The sequence below is a fragment of the Lactuca saligna genome, chromosome 4, assembly GCF_052625555.1.
Source record: "Lactuca saligna cultivar CGN05327 chromosome 4, ASM5262555v1, whole genome shotgun sequence".
Classification (NCBI taxonomy): Eukaryota; Viridiplantae; Streptophyta; class Magnoliopsida; order Asterales; family Asteraceae; genus Lactuca; species Lactuca saligna.
Window position 1 is genome coordinate 332,528,052 of NC_136420.1, and position 11,833 is coordinate 332,539,884.

Genomic DNA, 11,833 nt, shown 5'->3' on the forward strand with positions numbered 1-11,833 from the left:
GCATATAGGAACCAGGTCCGGTTCGGTTCCGGGTTCGGTTCCGAGTAAAGTGGGTCTAGAACCGAAATACCTGGAAATAGAAAAGTGGGTAAGGTAGAACCGGGTCAAATGGGTTTAGAAAAAAATTAACAAACAAAAAATTACATTTAGGTTATTAGGTTAGTGACGACATTGATTTATTTTAAAAAAAACTAGGTATAACAAAGTTGGTTTAAAGAAATTACATTTAGGCACTATAATAGTCCAATATGAACTAATATCACAGTGACTATTAGATAAGGCACTTCATAGTTCATGATTTTGGAGAAGGCACTGTACACGATTGATACTATTATTATTATTATTATTATTATTATTATTATTATTATTATTATTATTTTAAAGATATTATGTATTTGACTATTGGATAACTTATTTTGGGTTGTGTGTTTTAATTTAAGATATGTGGAAATTCTAAATTGTTAGTTATTTATTTATTTGCAACCACACTAACTTGTCCTTTTGTATCTTTGACCTTAAAGGCTTCAAGTTTGAAAATTTGAACATAAAAGCAAGAGACATTTTTTTTGACATTAGCAATCTTTTAATTTTCATGTTTTGTCAACATCTCACATCTTCTCATTATAAATAGGCCCTTCCACCTCTACATTTTCACTTAACTTATTATTCTCTAAGTTGAAGGTTTTGAGTTGTTTTTTTTTTCAAGAACATTCATGGAAGCTAACCGTCCAATTCAAGTATGTTTCTTTTTAATTTTATGCAAATATGCATTTAAAGTAATTGACTAATTTACGTCTTTATACTTCAATTAGGTTCCGTTTTAAATATATTAGTTTTATGTCTTTGATACTTCATTTTTTTACATGCTTTAAATCTACCTAGATTTTTTTTACTTAATTTATTTAGCATTTGAATTTGAAGGAGAGGTCCACTTGTTGGCAACATTTTGATATTTTGTGGGTAGTAGAAGATGATGGGGTTGAACGAAGGCAAGCAAGGTGTAAGTATTGTTTCGCTACACTTAAAGTCGATCCAGCAAGACATGGTACAAGTAGTCTTAATAGACATTGTCGTACGTGTAACAAAAATCCAAATAATATAGCTATGTAATAAGTTTTGTGCTTTTAATTTATTTGATAACATTTTTTTAATACTAAATATGTTTATTTTTGTTTTATGTATAGAGATTGAAGAGGCGTTAACTCGACAAGATGGTCAAGGAATAAGTGTTGTTTTGTTCTTAATTGTTTAAGAATTTTGATTTGAATTGTTTTGAATATTAGACTTTGATTTTGAATTTTTCAATAGGTACCATGAACTTGGCCCTAACCATTGTCCCTTTCTTCACTTGTGGTATGTTCTTTTCATTGTTATTTTACCACAACATGGATAAAAAGAAACATTCATTGAAATGATTATTAAAATGACGATCTGTATTTTTTTTTTAAAAAATAATAACTTGTACTTTGTTTTTGGTGGTGACATTGTGAAGAAAAAAAATAAAAAATAAAAAGAATGTTTAAGAAATTCTGTCTTCATTCGCGGATCCAAGATAGTCGCAAAGTACATGTAGTCATTCAAAATTTCAAAATCTCCCCAATACTTCTCATATTTATCTATCATATCTTTCCCAATTGAATAAAATCGTTTGTTTTTCGACCAAACCCGTATATGCTTGTAAATGCCACACACTTCTCCAAAAAACCAATTTGCTAATGGTTTTGAAGTCGTCGACACCAATTCTGTTTTAACCTTAAACTTCTCAAGAAAGGAGACCATTGCTCGACAAGTTACAAAATCTTCACTCACGGGGGTTACCACATCTCGTGCAAAGGAACGATCTATGAAAACAAATTCAAAACAGCTTTGACATGTCATTATTGGAGGGCTGTAAGTGACTCAATACACATGCAAATTAGGTGTTTCTAGAGTCTATAACTATTTTCAAACAGTGAACTACAATTTGAAAAAAAATCAACCCAAACGGACTCATAGTGAAGCAGATATGACAGTTTAAAGTTAACTAAAATTCTACAATAATGTTGTAACAGATCCAAAACAGCTTTGATATGTCATTTTTGGAGGGCTGTAAGTGACTCAATACACATGCAAATTAGGTGTTTCCAGAGTCTATAACAATTGCCAAACAGTGAGCTACAATTTAAAAAAATCAGCCCAAACGGACTCCGAATGAAGCAGATATGACAATTTAAAGAGGGCTAAAAATTCAGTACCAATGCCTAAAAAAAAAACTACCTTCCATTTCATACTCGTAGAAAGCTTTTTCTAAATCCACCGTGATCTTCAATAAGTCGTAAGTTGAGTTCCAACAAGTGGGATAATCGTTGCAAAAAAATTTGGTTGATTCCTCCCCGACGACTTTCATTCACTTTTGAAATAGAGCAATCCGTTGTGTGGACTTTCTAATAGATCTTACGGTGTCTTGCAAACATTTAACACTCTCGTCATTTTTATTCATCCCGTCTCTCACAATTAGATTGATAATGTGTGCCATACACCTAATGTGAAAGTGTTTTCCTTCATTGTACAAGTTTGGTAATTTGTTTTTTAGAAACTTTATTGCTTTATCATTAGAACTTGCATTATCAACCGTACAAGTCATGACATTCTTAATACCCCACCATTGAATACATTTCAACATTTCTTTTCCGATATCTTCCCCCCGTTGACTATCTAATTCTTTAAAGTTGATTATCCATTTGTGCATCTCCTAATTATCATCAACAAAGTGTACGGTAATGACAATATAATGCACCCTTTTACTCGGACTTGTCCAACAATCGGTGGTAAAATGAACCATGTTAAGGGGATTACATAAGAATGTTACCAACTTATTTCTTTCTTCTTGATAATAAAGTGACACTCTTTTTGAAATTGTTGTTCGACAAGGTACAACCACCTTCCCATTTAGTGCATTTGTGTATTCAATAAAGAACTCATTTTCTACAAATTTAAAAGGTAGACCACCCACTACAAACAAATTCAACATAGCTTTTTTAATTCGTTTTTCGTCATGTTTCCAAGTGCTAACACTACCCTCCCCAGTTGGTTCTTTTTTAAATTGTAATGTTTGTTGGTTTTTCAAATTCTCGGGGTTTTGCTTATAATTCTTTGCATGCTTATTTAAGCTAGACTTACCGGTATTATTCCCATTGGCTTTAAGAACCCTCTCGCACCATTTGCACTTTCCATGCCGAACTCCATCAATAACAATCTTCTCAAATGATTTCCAACAATCGGACCTTGTTTTCCATACTCTTTTTCTCTTTTGTGTTGGTTCCTCATTGATTTCTTGTTGAGTGTTGTCAACAAACACCTCGTCATCATCCATCTACAATAGATAACAATAAAAACACAATTAAAATACAATAACACAACTTAATAACAAGTATCTTAATATGCTAATATATTTGTTTCAAAATTGTTCTTATGCTAATATGTTTGTCTAGCAACAGGTAACACATAACAAATTAAAATAACACAACAAGTAATTAAAGCTATAGTCTAGCTACACATTTGACTAAAGCTATAGAAGTGGTATTCATAAAAGCTTTTATTAAATCTATCAAATTTTAATGATTTCTTGGTTTAACTGATAAAAGATTCTATGGAAAATTTATGATTCCATTATGTGTCAAGGGGCCAAGATGGGGTAACAAAGAGCCAAATTATTTTAATTATGAAGGCAGCTCACATACAACTAAAAATTCTAACTACTTTAGTAGACATCTTGACCATCTGCACTTTGTGTAATCATATATTTGAGTGCCTACCGCCGGTTTTTATTATGAAAATAAACATAAAACAAAATAGGTTTATAGTGGATGAATTATCATATTTATGTATTAAAACAACATCTATGCATTCTGCACAAAAACCAGTGGAGAAAGTTGTTGAAAATATGAAAGTAAGTTGTATACATTTTACGAATTTAGTCCCTCAACTTTTGAGTTAATATGGTTCTTTTGTGAGTTTTAGGGTGTGAGATGCAAACGAGTGGCAAGGAGCATGTCTTCTTTTGGACTTTAAGTTCCAGGAGGCACATCAGTTTTACCCTCAATAGCTCTCATGCTTTCCATTGTAGGAAATACTATAATAGTTATCTCCATTGTTAATTTATTATGTCTAAAGAAAGTCGTTGTAATTTGACTTTTAGCTTTTATTATGTCCGCCAGCCAGATCATCTTAACTTGATGATGATTTATAAATCAACTGTAACAACGTAAAATTTCCAATTTAATTTTTCATTTTTAAATCACAAAATGTATATCATATCATAATCTCAAAACCATAACAACAATGCTTTCAAACAAATCCCAAGATCTCTCTAACATAAACTCCATCGGTGTGGGTGTGTACAAGTCAAGCCTTCGCCTTCCCACGGTCCTCGCTAGTACCTGAGACATCAAACACAACAACTGTAATCATAAATGCTTAGTGAGTTCCCCAAAATACCACATATCACAAATACGCCACTCAAGGCTAAACCCGACCCTCCGGTCAAGATGTCTCATCGGGACCCTCCAGTCCCGCAGCTCATCAGACCCTCCGGTCCAGTCATAGCTCGTTGGGCCCTCCGGCCCGGTCAGTATCGTTGGGCCCTATGGCCCGGTCTATATAATCATGCAACATACAAATAGCAAATAGCACGAAATCTCTAAGACAACACATAAACTCATACATAGCACATGAGACCCTCTGGTCAACTCGAAACACCTACTCAAGGTAATGTATAGTGAGAAGACTCACCTCGCGTATCTCGGTAACTCGTAAATTTTGTAACTACTAGTGCTAGATCTCCCGAGCTATCGTCCTCCTACAACACAAGCATAACTCTACTTAATACCACCTTGACTCTGGCTGACTAACACTATAAAGTCAAACTAGTCAACCCTAGTCAACAGTCAACGGTCAACGGTTGACCCGACTCGCCGAGTCTGGCGTGGACTCGCCGAGTCCCTACGGGAACCCGATCCCTCTGAATCTCTTCCGACTCACCGAGTCACTCACCCGACTCGGTTACTCAGTCCCTGGTTCGCAATCCCTGAACAACCCTCACCAACCTCAAACGACCTTCTAAGGTCAGATCCACTCTAGTAACTCATAGATCCAGTCCCCTTAAGCTTATTGACCTTGTAAAGTCCAAGTCTTGGTGCTCATTAAGCATCAAATAGCTCATTGGTGGTGTTTTAGCCTCAAATACATTGATCCCAACCCAAAACCTCCATGGATGCACATAAAGCTTGGGCAAGGAGGTGCTCTGGACCTCTATGGGTCCAGATTCAGAGCCATAACTCGCCAAGGGACCATGAGGATACTAGATCTAGCCATAAATGGGTTCAAAAACCCTAAATCTATATGAACATCACAATAAAAAGGAAGAATTCGAAATGGTACCTCAGTTGTGATGTCCTGGACCTTAGTTCTTCAAGAATCCACCCCTCTCTTGCTTCCTCTTGGCTAGATCTCCTCTTCCCTTGCTAGACAATAACTCCAAGATCAACCATGGATCCTTCCCTCACTTGAATCACTCAAATGCTCTAGGGTTTCACTCAGGGGGCTAATGAGTGCAAATGACGGCCATAAGGCCCTTTAAATAGGCCTTAAACCCGAGAAATTAGGGTTTTGATTAAACAGCGCAGACTCGACGAGTCCACCAAGGCGACTCGCCGAGTCCGGGCATCAATCCGGGTGAAAAACCGCGTCTCAACTCGGCGAGTCTACGCACCAACTCGCCGAGTCCTTCCACAAAACTCAAAATGAAAAGAATAATTAATATACCTGAAATCCCGGATGTTACAATTCTCCGCCACTAGAATCCGACTTCGCTCTCGAAGTCTCATTCCTGAAATAACTCTGGATGCTGCTCCCGCATCTCCCGCTCCAGTTCCCAGGTCAACTCGGATCCCTTCCGATGCTGCCACTGAACCTGTACCAGAGGCACTTCCTTGTTCCTCAGAACCTTGATCTTCCGATCCACAATCGCAACTGGTCTCTCGGCGTAGTTCAGGCTCGCATCCACCTGAATGTCCTCTAACGGCACCACTACCGAATTGTCGGCAATACATTTCCTCAACTGTGAGACATGAAAGGTATCGTGGATCTGCCCCAACTCAGCACGTAGATTCAACTGGTAGGCTACCCTGCCTACCCTAGCAATTACCCTGAAGGGTCCAATATACCGAGGTCCCAACTTGCCCCTCTTCCTGAATCGTATCACTCCTTTCCAAGGAGAGACCTTTAGGAACACAAGGTCACCAACCTGAAACTCGAGCTTGGACCGACGCTTGTCCACATAACTCTTCTGGCGACTCTGCGCGGTCAACAACCTCTGCCCGACCTGCTGAATCTACTCGGTCGTCTGGAGTACAATCTCCGTGCTACCCATCACCCGCTGCCCCGCCTCTCCCCAGCAGATGGGGGTGCGACACCTCCGCCCATACAACAGCTCAAAGGGTGGCATACCAATGCTCGAATGATGGCTGTTGTTGTACGAAAACTCTACTAAAGGTAGATAGCTGTCCCAACTTCCTCCAAAATCCAAAACACATGCTCAGAGCATATCCTCAAGCGTCTGAATCGTCCGCTCGCTCTGTCCGTCCGTCTGCGGGTGGTATGCGGTACTGAAATGCAATCTCGTACCCAACTCCCCATGAAACTTCTTCCAAAACCTGGAAGTAAAACGCACATCCTGATCTGAAACAATCGACATCGGAACCCCATGCCGCGATACCACCTCTCTCACATATAATTCCGCCAACTTCTCCGCAGAAGAGCTCTCGCTGATGGCTAGAAAATGAGCGCTCTTCGTCAGTCTATCCATGATCACCCAAATCGCATCAACTCCCCTTGCAGTCCGTGGCAATTTGGTGATAAAGTCCATGGTAATATGTGCCCACTTCCATTCGAAATCTCCAGCGGCTGCAATTTGCCGTGCGGATGCTTCTGCTCAGCCTTAACCTGACGACAAGTCAGGCACCTCTCGACGAACCATGCAACATCCCTCTTCATACAAGGCCACCAATACTCTTTCCTTAGGTCCAAATACATCTTAGTAGCCCCGGGATGAATCGAGAATTTCGATCGATGCGCTTCCTCCATCAAGATAGTATGCGCACCGCCCACAAACGGTACCCAAATCCGACCCTGAAAAGTCATAAGTCCCCGACCATCCGTAACGAATTCCGATACTTGACCGACCACCCGCTCCCTTTTCTAATTTTCTGATCTCGCAGCCTCAGCCTGAGCCCCTTGGATGGTGTCCAAAATCGGGGTCATCACAGTCAACCTCAAACAAATATCTCGCATCGGGGCACCCTGTGCCCTATGACTCAGGGCGTCGGCCACCACATTAGCCTTGCCCGGGTGCTACAGGATCTCACAATCATAATCCTTTACCACATCTAACCATATCCTCTGATGCATATTCAGATTTGACTGATCCATCAAGTACTTCAAGCTCTTGTGGTCCGTGTATATCGTACACCGAACCCCATACAAATAGTGATGCTAGATCTTGAGGGCGAAAACCACAGCCTTCAACTCCAGATCATGGGTGGGATATCTCGTCTCATGAGGCTTTAACTGCCTCGACGCATGCACGATCACATGCCCTCTCTGCATCAATACCGCTCCCAACCCCGATATCAATGCATTACAATACACCACGAAATCCTCCATCCCTTCCGGTAGTGCAAGCACGGGAGCTTCGCACAATCTCTGGCGAAGGGTCTCAAATGAGGTATGCTACTCCGGACCCCACGAGAAAGTAACACCCTTCCGGGTTAACTTGGTAAGTGGCACAACAATTTTGGAGAAGTCCCTGATAAATCTCCGATAGTAGCCTGCCAGCCCTAAGAAGCTCCGGATCTCCGCAGGTGACCTCGGCACTTCCCAACTCATCACAGCCTCGATCTTGTCCGGGTCAACCAATATCCCATTCTGGTTAACGAGATGCCCTAAGAACTGGACCTCCCGTAACCAAAAATCGCACTTGGAGAATTTGGCAAATAGCCTCTCCGATCTCAGAACTCCGAGGAGCTCCCTCAAATGCTCCTCATGCTGCTCTCTGGTCCTCGAATACACCAGGATGTCATCAATGAATACAATTACCGATCGATCCAACATCGGCCTACATACCCTGTTCATGAGGTCCATGAATGTCACGGGTGCATTGGTGAGCCCGAATGGCATCACCACGAACTCGTAATGCCCGTAACGAGTCCTAAACGCCGTTTTCTAGATATCCTCATCCCAAACTCTCATCTGGTGATATCCCGACCTCAGGTCTATCTTGGAGAACCAAGATGCACCCTGCAACTGATCGAATAGATCATCGATCCTCGGTAGTGGATAACGGTTCTTGACCGTCAACTTGTTCAGCTCCCGGTAATCAATGCACATTCGGTGTGAACCATCCTTTTTATTGACAAAAAGGATCGGCGCTCCTCAGGGAGAGCTACTGGGATGGATGAACCCTTTCCCCAACAACTCCTGCAGATGTGAGGATAACTCCTGTATCTCTGGCGGCGCTAGGCAATATGGCGCCTTAGCGATAGGCGCGGCCCCGGGAATCAAAACGATACGAAACTCCACTTGTCTCTCGGGAGGTACGCCCGACAACTCCTCGGGGAACACGTCCCAGAACTCACGCACTATCGGCACATCATCCACTGAACTTGGCCTCTAAACAGCCTCTCGTACATCCGTCACATAGGCCACGAATCCCTTGCAGCCCTGCTGCAAGCTCCGCCTCGCTCTGGTAGCCGAACAGAATACCAAACCACCACGATTCCCCTCACCATAAACCATCAGCACTCCCCCACTAGGATCTCGGATCATCACCAACTGACGCTCGCAATCTATGACAGCCCCGAAACGGCTCAACCAATCCATACCCACTATAACACAAACATCCCTCATGGCAATCGGTGTCAAGTCAATCGGAAACTCCACTCCGAAGATCTCTAGTACGCATCCACATATCACCTCGGTAGCACATTCCTCACGCTCATCGGCTATGGAAACCTGTAGAGGCCGACTCAACGCCTCCCTCGGAATACTAATGTTCCGACTAAAAGTCACAGATACGAACGACCGACTCGCACCCGAGTCAAACAACACTAATGTAGGTACATAATTCACAAGAAAAGTACCTACGCATAACATATAATCATCACAATATAAAGTCAGCATAAATAAATAAAGAATATGTACCTGCCACGACGTCAGGTGCTGTGCGGACCTCTTCCGCTGTCAACTGAAAGGCTCTCCCCCTAGCCTTCGGTGCTTCGCCTTTGCCGGCTGGGTCTCAGTAGCTCGAACTGCAGGTACAGATCCCTGCACTATCCTCTGAAGCTGGGGGCACTCGGCCTTCCGATGGCCGGTTTGGTTGCAATAGAAGCAAACCGAGAACCCCTTAGGACAATCCCTTGCGAAATGCCCTTCCTTCCCACACTTGTAGCATACCCCAGACTTGCATGACCCATCATGGCTCTTGCCGCACTTCCCACAAGTACGGCCCCTCGAACTACTCATCCTCGAATCAGCGGGCAAAGCCCGCTTGGCGGCTGGCTGCGACTGTGCCGGTCGCCGATCACCCCTCTGAGACTCGGCTTCCTCCCTCGCCTGCGTCTCACTCAATCTCCCTCTTTCGGGCATTTGCCTGGAGCTCGGCAAATGTCTGGTAAGTCGAGTTCGCCACGAACTCACGAATGTCCCTCCTCAATATACTCAGATATCGACTCATGCGAGCCTGCTCAGTGGACACCTGTTCTGGGCAGAACAATGCCCGCTCATGAGACATCCTCGTAATCACTGTCACCGACTCAGTCCCCTGCTTGAGGGTCAGAAACTCCTGGGCTAAACGTTCCCTCTCCACCTGGGGAACATACTCGTCACGAAACATCGCAATAAACCTCTCCTAGGTCACTGCAGTCAGCTCAGTTGTTGAATAGCTCGCGGTCACAAACTTCCACCAGTCCTTCGCACCCAAGCCAAGCTGGTTGAGGGCAAACCGCACCCTCAAATGCTCCGGACATGAGCATGTATAGAAATACCCCTTTATGTCTGAGATCCACCTCATGGCGGCGATCGGATCCTGTGCACCATCGAACTCTGGTGGTTTTGTGTTGCTGAACTCTCGGTACAGCAATGAATCACCACCCTGGGGTCTCGCAGCAGCAACAACTGATGTGGCTGCGGCAACAGCAGCATCGGTCAAAGCAGCGTAACGCTCGTCAAACGTCTCGATCAGTGTGGTCTTAATAGATCCAAACATCTTCGGAATCTCTACTCTGATGGCATCAGCCACCTCTTCATGGATGATCTGAAGGATCTCCTCATCACTCATCCCACTGCCCTCGATGGTATGGCGTGTCCTGACTATGATCAATCTCTGAAAACAACGTAAGAACTATTAGGGACACTTTCGAGCATACTCACACTCGAAAAATTAATCACCCTTAACTTCTGGTACCCCAAGGATTCTTACTTGGACTGCGCACCAATCCAGTGTCTCCAATAGTACGGGCCTAATACTATCGTCCACACCAAATCAATATACAACCCAAGTCCTCCTCCTAGGATCCCAAGTAGACCTCTCACGAGCTCCTCACTACTACCTACTCACTCTCAAAGTATCTCATAGCAGCAGCAATCTCCTAGGCTAAAGCATCACAAATCAGGCCACTCTAGTCCTAATAGGAATACCTAGCCTCTCTAGCATGCACAACATAATATCTCATAACTCATAACATATAATGTAAGGGTATTTTAGGGATTCACCGTTCGGGCGCTGGCTGACCGTACACACCTTCCACTCTACTTGGTTCCAAAACCTCTTTTTCTTTTTAGAAAATTTTAGTTTTGTTTGAAAATTTCTCAAATCCTCGGTTTGAGTTCAAATACGCCCGAAGGTGTATCCGAATCCCTCAAACCAAGGCTCTGATACCAACTTGTAACAAAGTAAAATTTCCAATTAAAATTTTCATTTTTAAATCACAAAATGCATATCATATCATAATCTCAAAACCATAACAACAGTGTTTTCAAACAAATCCCAAGATCTCTCTAACATAAACTCCATCGGTGTAGGTGTGTACAAGTCAAGCCTTCGCCTTCCCACGGTCCTCGCTAGTACCTCAGACATTAAACACAACAACTGTAAGCATAAATGATTAGTGAGTTCCCCAAAATACCACATATCACAAATACGCCACTCAAGACTAAACCCGACCCTCCGGTCAAGATGTCTCACCGGGACCCTCCAGTCCCACAGCTCGTCGGACCTTCCGGTCCAGTCATAGCTCGTTGGGCCCTCCGGGCCGGTCTATATAATCATGCAGCATACAAATAACACATAGCACGAAATCTCTAAGACAACACATAAACTAATACATAGCACATGAGACCCTCTGGTAAACTCGAAACACCTACTCAAGGTAATGTATAGTGAGAAGACTCACCTCGCGTATCTCGGTAACTCGTAAATCTTGTAACTACTAGTGCTCGATCTCCCGAGCTATCGTCCTCCTACAACACAAGCATAACTCTACTTAATACCACCTTGACTCTGGCTGAATAACACTATAAAGTCAAACTAGTCAACCCTGGTCAACGGTCAACGGTCAATGTTGACCCGACTCGCTGAGTTTGGCGTGGACTCGCCGAGTCCCTACGGGAACCCGATCCCTCTGAATCTCTTCCGACTCACCGAGTCACTCACCTGACTCGGTTACTCAGTCCCTGGTTCGCAATCCCTGAACAACCCGCACCAACTCGCCGAGTTTGGGATTGGACTCGGCGAGTGCAT